The sequence below is a fragment of the Triticum urartu genome, chromosome 6, assembly GCF_003073215.2.
Source record: "Triticum urartu cultivar G1812 chromosome 6, Tu2.1, whole genome shotgun sequence".
NCBI classification, from domain to species: Eukaryota; Viridiplantae; Streptophyta; class Magnoliopsida; order Poales; family Poaceae; genus Triticum; species Triticum urartu.
The window spans coordinates 72,139,879-72,146,786 of record NC_053027.1 but is presented as its reverse complement, the minus strand read 5'-3'; the positions used below and the strand labels follow the sequence as shown (position 1 = coordinate 72,146,786).

Here is a 6,908-nt window from a genome sequence, read left to right as displayed (position 1 = left end):
TAGGAGGCTGACACGTGTCACCTCCTGACATGTGGGACCACGAGAGCAGGCCGAGGGCCAACTTTGCCGAGAGGGCCTCTCGGCAAAGGGAACCGGTAGGAGGGTGACACGTGTCACCTCCTGACATGTGGGACCACGAGAGCAGGCCGAGGGCCAACTTTGCCGAGAGGGCCTCTCGGCAAAGGGAACCGGTAGGAGGGTGACACGTGTCAGCTCCTGATATGTGGGACCACGAGAGCAAGCCAAGGGCCAACTTTGCCGAGAGGGCCTCTCGGCAAAAGGAACCAATAGGAGGCTGACACGTGTCACCTCCTGACATGTGGGACCACGAGAGCAGGCCGAGGGCCAACTTTACCGAGAGGGCCTCTCGGCAAAGCGAACCAATAGGAGGCTGACACGTGTCAGCTCCTGACATGTAGGACCACAAGAGCAGGCCGAGGGCCAACTTTGCCGAGAGGGCCTCTCGGCAAAGGGAACCAATAGGAGGCTGACACGTGTCACCTCCTGACATGTGGGACCACGAGAGCAGGCCAAGGGCAAACTTTGCTGAGAGGTCCTCTCGGCAAAGGGAACCAGTAGGAGGCTGACACGTGTCACCTCCTGACACGTGGGGCCACGAGAGCAGGCCGAGGGCCAATTTTGCCGAGAGGGCCTTTGGGAAAGGGAACCAATAGGAGGCTGACACGTGTCACCTCCTAACATGTGGGACCAGGAGAGCAGGCCGAGGGCCAACCTTGCCGAGAGGGAACTCGGCAATCATTCTCCCTTTACTGAGAGCCCCTCTCGGTAAAGGTGTCAGGTTCTACTGGTTGGTACACGTTTACCGAGAGGCCTCTCGGTAAAGGGTGCATTCTGTTCCAGTTTCACAGTCATTGCCGAGAGCCACCCTCGGTAATGGTGTGCCCAGGTGCCTTTTTTCCTATTTCTGTTTCTTTCCTGCAGCGAAACATATACAGCAGCAGCATATAGTTCATCACACATATATAGGCATCATTGAACAAAAGAAGCAATGATTGATTCTGAAAAACATTCCACATAAAAGCAATAGTGCATACAAGGTGAAATAGTAGTGAAGACACTCGACTACCACAAGTTTACAAGTCTCAAGATGCAAGAGTTCTCAACATACAAGGAACAGTTTCAAACATAACATAACATGAAGTTCACGCGATTTTGGAGATCGGAGTGATAACATCAACAATAGAAGGCATCATTCCGTTTGCTGCCCCAACTCCATCAACTGGAGTGATAACATCAACATTAGAAGGCATCATTCCGTTTGCTGCCCCAACTCCACCAACTTGAGGTGGAACTATCGGAACATTGTTCGACCCTTGTGATGGGTTGAGCTGTGATGGATTGACCCAATAGTGAGATGAATGCATATGGTAATGCCGAAAATGGTGATAGAAATAGTTTCAACGAAACTCACAATGTTCCACTCTGGCATCGGTGGCATCTCTGGCACTGGTTGGCCTTGCATGGAATAAAGATTGGCCACCATATGTTGTAAAGACTTCACTAGATCATCTTGTGCCTTCAGCTTGGCCCGGTTTTCATCTCGTTCTTTCTTGGTGTCAATCAGTCGAGTCTACAATATGGCAATGCAAATGTCATTCATGTTGAAATGCAAATATGCAGGACCATGAAGGATCAATGAAGAAGCACTCACCTGAATATCCTTAATAATGCTCACGGAATGTGGTACGTGACGCTCTACGGTAGGAGTAGAGCCAGTACTCATAGCACGGAGCGTGTTGACTCTCGAAAGGGAGGAGGTTATGACAGAATCGAGGTGAACCGCCATCCGGCCATTCGGTCTACCGCCTGCCACGGCAATGGCCACAAGAGGGTCAAACGGTAGCACGTGAGGATCAACGTCAGGCCCATACGTCTCCTTCAATTTTTTGGTGTATTTCTCTCCATCTGACCGGCTTTAGAGCTGATCCAGTCCCTCTCCGGGTGGACAGGGTCCTTGTCCTTGTCGTCTTTGGTACATTTGATGGTCCATGCCTCGAAGTAAGTGATATCCTTGCCAGTGTCTTCTTTTTGCAAAAGAAGCTATCCAAACAATCAAGGGAATGCTCACAAATGAAAGAGAACATGATGAAAAGAAAAGGATGTGGCTGCCTACATGTTTTGAGACGACACCTGGGATGGTGAGGTTGCCTTGACGGTGTCCTCGACCCCCATCAACTTACGCCATTTAGATATTGCTTTGTGTTAATCCTGCCACCCTGGATCTGTCCACCGTTCGACGATCTTCTCCCAGCACGGGCGTTTGTCAGCGCACCACCAAGGAATCACTTGTAAATTAAACAAATACATCTTAGTAAGGATTCTAATTTTGCGGCAAGGTAGGGAATAGCAAGCATCCATCGTCACTTGCCTTGAAGTAATTGTCCCGTGAAAGATGCGTCCCTCGAGCCTTCTGTTTGGAAATCCTATGGTTGAGATAGTCCGCGTGATACTTGACCACTAACTGGACGCGCTCCTCATAGTGCATGTCGTGGACTAGTTTCTTGGCAATATTCTCAATCACCACATTTGCACGATCCTTCTGACCATCAATGCATGTATAGAAATCCTACAAACATGCATACATGGGAGAAGGGTTAAATCATCACTATGGCAAATTTAAACCTTTCGGTATTGACATTTAGGTGTTTGAAAGGACTTGTTGATGAGGCGCGGACTAGCGAGATGCTAATTCACGCGTGTAGATGGCCCGATCTTTCACTGCGATGCTTGATCAACAGTTTTCCCCCTTGTTCCTCCTCGCAACCTTCAAGATAATTTTCACCTGTGTACGAAAATACACAAACGAAAATAATGACCCCCTCGGATCAGCACGTAGGCGTCGATGTGATGATCAACCCTCTGTCGCTAGTAAATTTCCATGATGGGAAAATCACAAATAATACACAAGATATAGCCGCCCGTAACTCGGACGTTTTTCTGTATATCTCATACTCGAAAATAAAACTCAAAACTAATCCATCCATCGGCCGTGGCCGAGCCCTTTTTATAGGCGATGCAAACTTGTGAAACAGACTCTTCTATAACCAACTAACTAAGGATTTAACTAATTAATTATCCGGCCACATTGATTACCTTCCAACTAACCTTGACTCAAAACGTGTACGTAACTAGTAGTACAACTTGACCCTCACGGTTGCCACATACAAGGAAAACTACAAGTCTATGGAATTCACGTGATCTGCCTCTACAGATAAATATACTTGATTAAATAAAACATGAAAACTTATCTTTAACAGATCCCATCAAATATATTGGCTTGCATGGAGTTTAAAAAGGAAGCTTCCGATCCTGATCTTCTCTGCAGGTGTACGAAATGTAGGAATTACATCTTCTGGCCTCGGTACCTCATTAGCATCCGATCTGAATCTTTTGTTGTATATTCTTCTTGGTACATGCACGGTATGACGAGAATCAACATGTACTAATTCCTTCTCAAATATAGGAGCAATTTTTGGTCTACAAAACTGATGCACAAGACCATCGTTTCCTCGACATAATTTGGTCGCATGCTTTACATTATTTTTCGCAACATTTTCATGACTTGACTCATTAAATGGCTCAGGTTCAGTAGGATTATCGATCAATGGTGTCATGCCCGCATCATCCTCCCTTCCTTGAAGAGAAACCGTCCTCGGTTTCAAGTCTATTTTTTGTACAACCTTCCTCTCCGAAACTTGCATCTCTATGATGATTGCACTGTCTGCCATTGGTTTTAACATGTTCTTTCTTCCATCATGCTTGAACGTGTATGTGTTGGATCTTCCAGCATGGACTGCATCATGATCAAACTGTCATGGTCTTCCCAACAACAGCTGACACGTATCCATTGGCACAACATCACAGTCCACCTTATCAATATAATCTCCAGCTGCAAACTTCACACGTACCTTATGTGTGATCTTTAATTTTCCGGAGTTGTATAGCCACTCTACGTGGTGCGGTTGTGGGTGTTGCCACATGAACAAACCCAATGCCTGCACAAGATCTTTGCTAATGACATTTGTAAAGCTACCACCATCAATTATCAACTTGCAAGCACGATTGTTGATCTTACATTGTGTTTTAAAAACACTCCATCGCTGCCCTTTAGGATCACCATCCTCCTGCACCTTCTTCACTAAGAGATTTAGGCCCTTCATCGCTGCATCAACTTCTTCTTTTATTTCTTCTACCGCTTCTCTTCTTTTTCGTAAACGATCTTTCCAATCAGCAGCGAACACATCCATTGGCATGGGAATAAAACAAATTTGTTTGCCCTTCCGTGATAAAGAATAACTATTTTTCTTGACATCCCGAACAGCCCCAACACGCTTGCACCATGGGTCCCCAAGTAGCAGATGGCACGACACCATGGACACAGGACAAACATGAAAAAAAAAATCCGCACAACAATATTTTCCCAGATCAAAAATTAGCAAAATCTGATGCGTAATTTTGATTTCACCTTTGAACCACTTCGGCGTGTACGGTCTTTCAAGAGGCGCCATTTTCAGCCCCAATTTTTCCACCACCTCGATGCTCACCATATTGACTGCGGTACTCTCATCGATTGTCAGATTGACACGTCATTCGTTCACGATGCAACGAGTGTGAAAAAGAGTGACCTCGCCAATGCCTTCCTCCTCCATCAATATGTTCCTGCTCAATATGTTGATGCTTGACTCCACAGACGATATTACAATCCGAGTCGCCGTGACTAACATTCGCTCTGATACCACTTGATGAGGCGCGGACTAGCGAGATGCTAATTCGCGCGTGTGGATGGCCTGATCTTTCACGTCGATGCTTGATCAATAGTTTGTCCCCTTATTCCTCCTCGCAACCTTCAAGATAATTTTCACCTGTGTACGAAAATACACAAACGAAAATAATGACCCCCTGGGATCAGCACGTAGGCGTCGATGTGATAATCAACCCTCTGTCGCTAGTAAATTTCCACGATGGGAAAATCACAAATAATACACAAGATATGGCCGCCCGTAACTCGGACGTTTTTCTGTATATCTCATACTCAAAAATAAAACTCAAAACTGATCCATCCATCGGCTGTGGCCGAGCCCTTTTTATAGAAGATGCAAACTTGTGAAACGGACTCTTCTATAACCAACTAACTAAGGATTTAACTAATTAATTATCTGGCCACATTGATTACCTTCCAACTAACCTTGACTCAAAACGTGTACGTAACTAGCAGTACAACTTGACCCTCACGGCTGCCACGTACAAGGAAAACTACAAGTCTATGGAATTCACGTGACCTGCCTCTACAGACAAATATACTTGATTAAATGAAACATGGAAACTTATCCTTAACAGATCCCATCAAATATATTGTCTTGCATGCAGTTTAAAAAGGAAGCGGTCGATCCTAATCTTCTCTGGAGGTGTATGAAATGTAGGAATTACATCTACTGGCCTCGGTACCTCATTAGCATCCGATCTGAATCTTTTGTTGTATATTCTTCTTGGTACACGCGAGTATGACGAGAATCAACATGTACCAATTCCTTCTCAAATACAGGAGCAATTTTTTGTCCATAAAACTGACGCACACGATCATCATTTCCTCGACATAATTTAGTCGCATGCTTTACATTATTTTCGCAACTTTTTCATGACTTGACTCATTAAATGGCTCAGGTTCAGTAGGATTATCGATCAATGGTGTCATGCCCGCATCACTTACCCAGAAATCGTTGACCACTCGCATGGCTCTGTTATCATAAACCCTCTGACGCATATCTAGGAAATCCGGTGCAAATTTGTAGTGATCTCATGACCAAGCTGGCTCAATGATACCATTCGGCAAAGTGACCAGTCCAGGATAATTTAACCTACAAAGACCCCCGATGATGCCACTCGGCGACCGTGGCAGACGCCTCTCACCACCTTTTACTAAGTTTCTACATTACGAAGAGTGAAGTCATATTATATGTGAGGAAATGACAAAAGGTACAATTTATATGGGATGAGTCGAGATAACCACTTACTTCTCTCCCATTGGTTTAATCAAAATGTCTCTATGCACATATGGACGTCTTGGAAGCTTTGAAGGACCACGCAACCACACTTTCCTTCTGGAAGTAGTGCTGATAGTCGAACCGCTCGGTTGCAAACCGCTCACCTCATGGTGCTCTGTCACCCGTGAGGGTCCATCCCCACCCTCAGAAACCTGACGAACAACCATCCTCCCCTCGGCGGCGGCGTCCTCCACCACCTCCTCCTCCTCAGCCTCCACCACCACCTCCGCAAAATCCTCCTCGTCCTCCTCCTCACACGGCTCATCCTCATCCTCTGTTTCCTCCTCCTGAGCATGGTGAAGCACTGCATCAGAGGGTCGAGGAGAAGAAAGAGGTGCTCTACGCCGGGCTGCTTTACGTACTCCTCATCCGCCTCACCTACTCCCCCTCCTCGTCCCCCTACTCCCCCTCCTCGCCCCCCTCCTCACCCGCCTCCTCCTGCCTCACCTACTCCCCCTCCTCGTCCCCCTCCTCGTCCGCCTCCTCGCCCGCCTCCTCCTCCTTCCTCACCTACTCCCCCTCCTCGTTCGCCTCCCCCTCCTGCCTCACCTACTCCCCCTCCTCGTCCACCTCCTCGTCCACCTCCTCCTCCTGCCTCACCTACTCCCCCTCCTCGACCGCCTCCACCTCGTCCGCCTCCTACGCCTCCCCCGCGTGGTACTCGACCTTGTTTCGCATGTTTTATCGGATGGGTGTCTAGACCCGCCAATCCTTTGGCCTTCTTGGCGGTTGTGGCAACCGATAAAGGAGCGGCCACCGCTTTCACCGGTCGAGCAATTTGATCATTGTACAGATCATTCACTTTTTCAAATTTTCCTTTGGAATCTTGTTGCTACCTGTCATGTT

At 47.0% G+C, this 6,908-nt stretch overlaps 1 long non-coding RNA gene across 1 annotated transcript; it reads right to left on the bottom strand.

The window, feature by feature from the left end:
* Positions 1-1,447: 1,447 nt before the first annotated feature.
* Positions 1,448-2,954, bottom strand: LOC125517442. The gene is made up of 3 exons (XR_007287611.1): positions 2,135-2,954; positions 1,673-2,042; positions 1,448-1,591 (listed from the first exon to the last, which is right to left on the bottom strand). It is a non-coding gene; the product is annotated as an uncharacterized LOC125517442 (long non-coding RNA).
* Between the last annotated feature and the right edge of the window lie 3,954 nt (positions 2,955-6,908).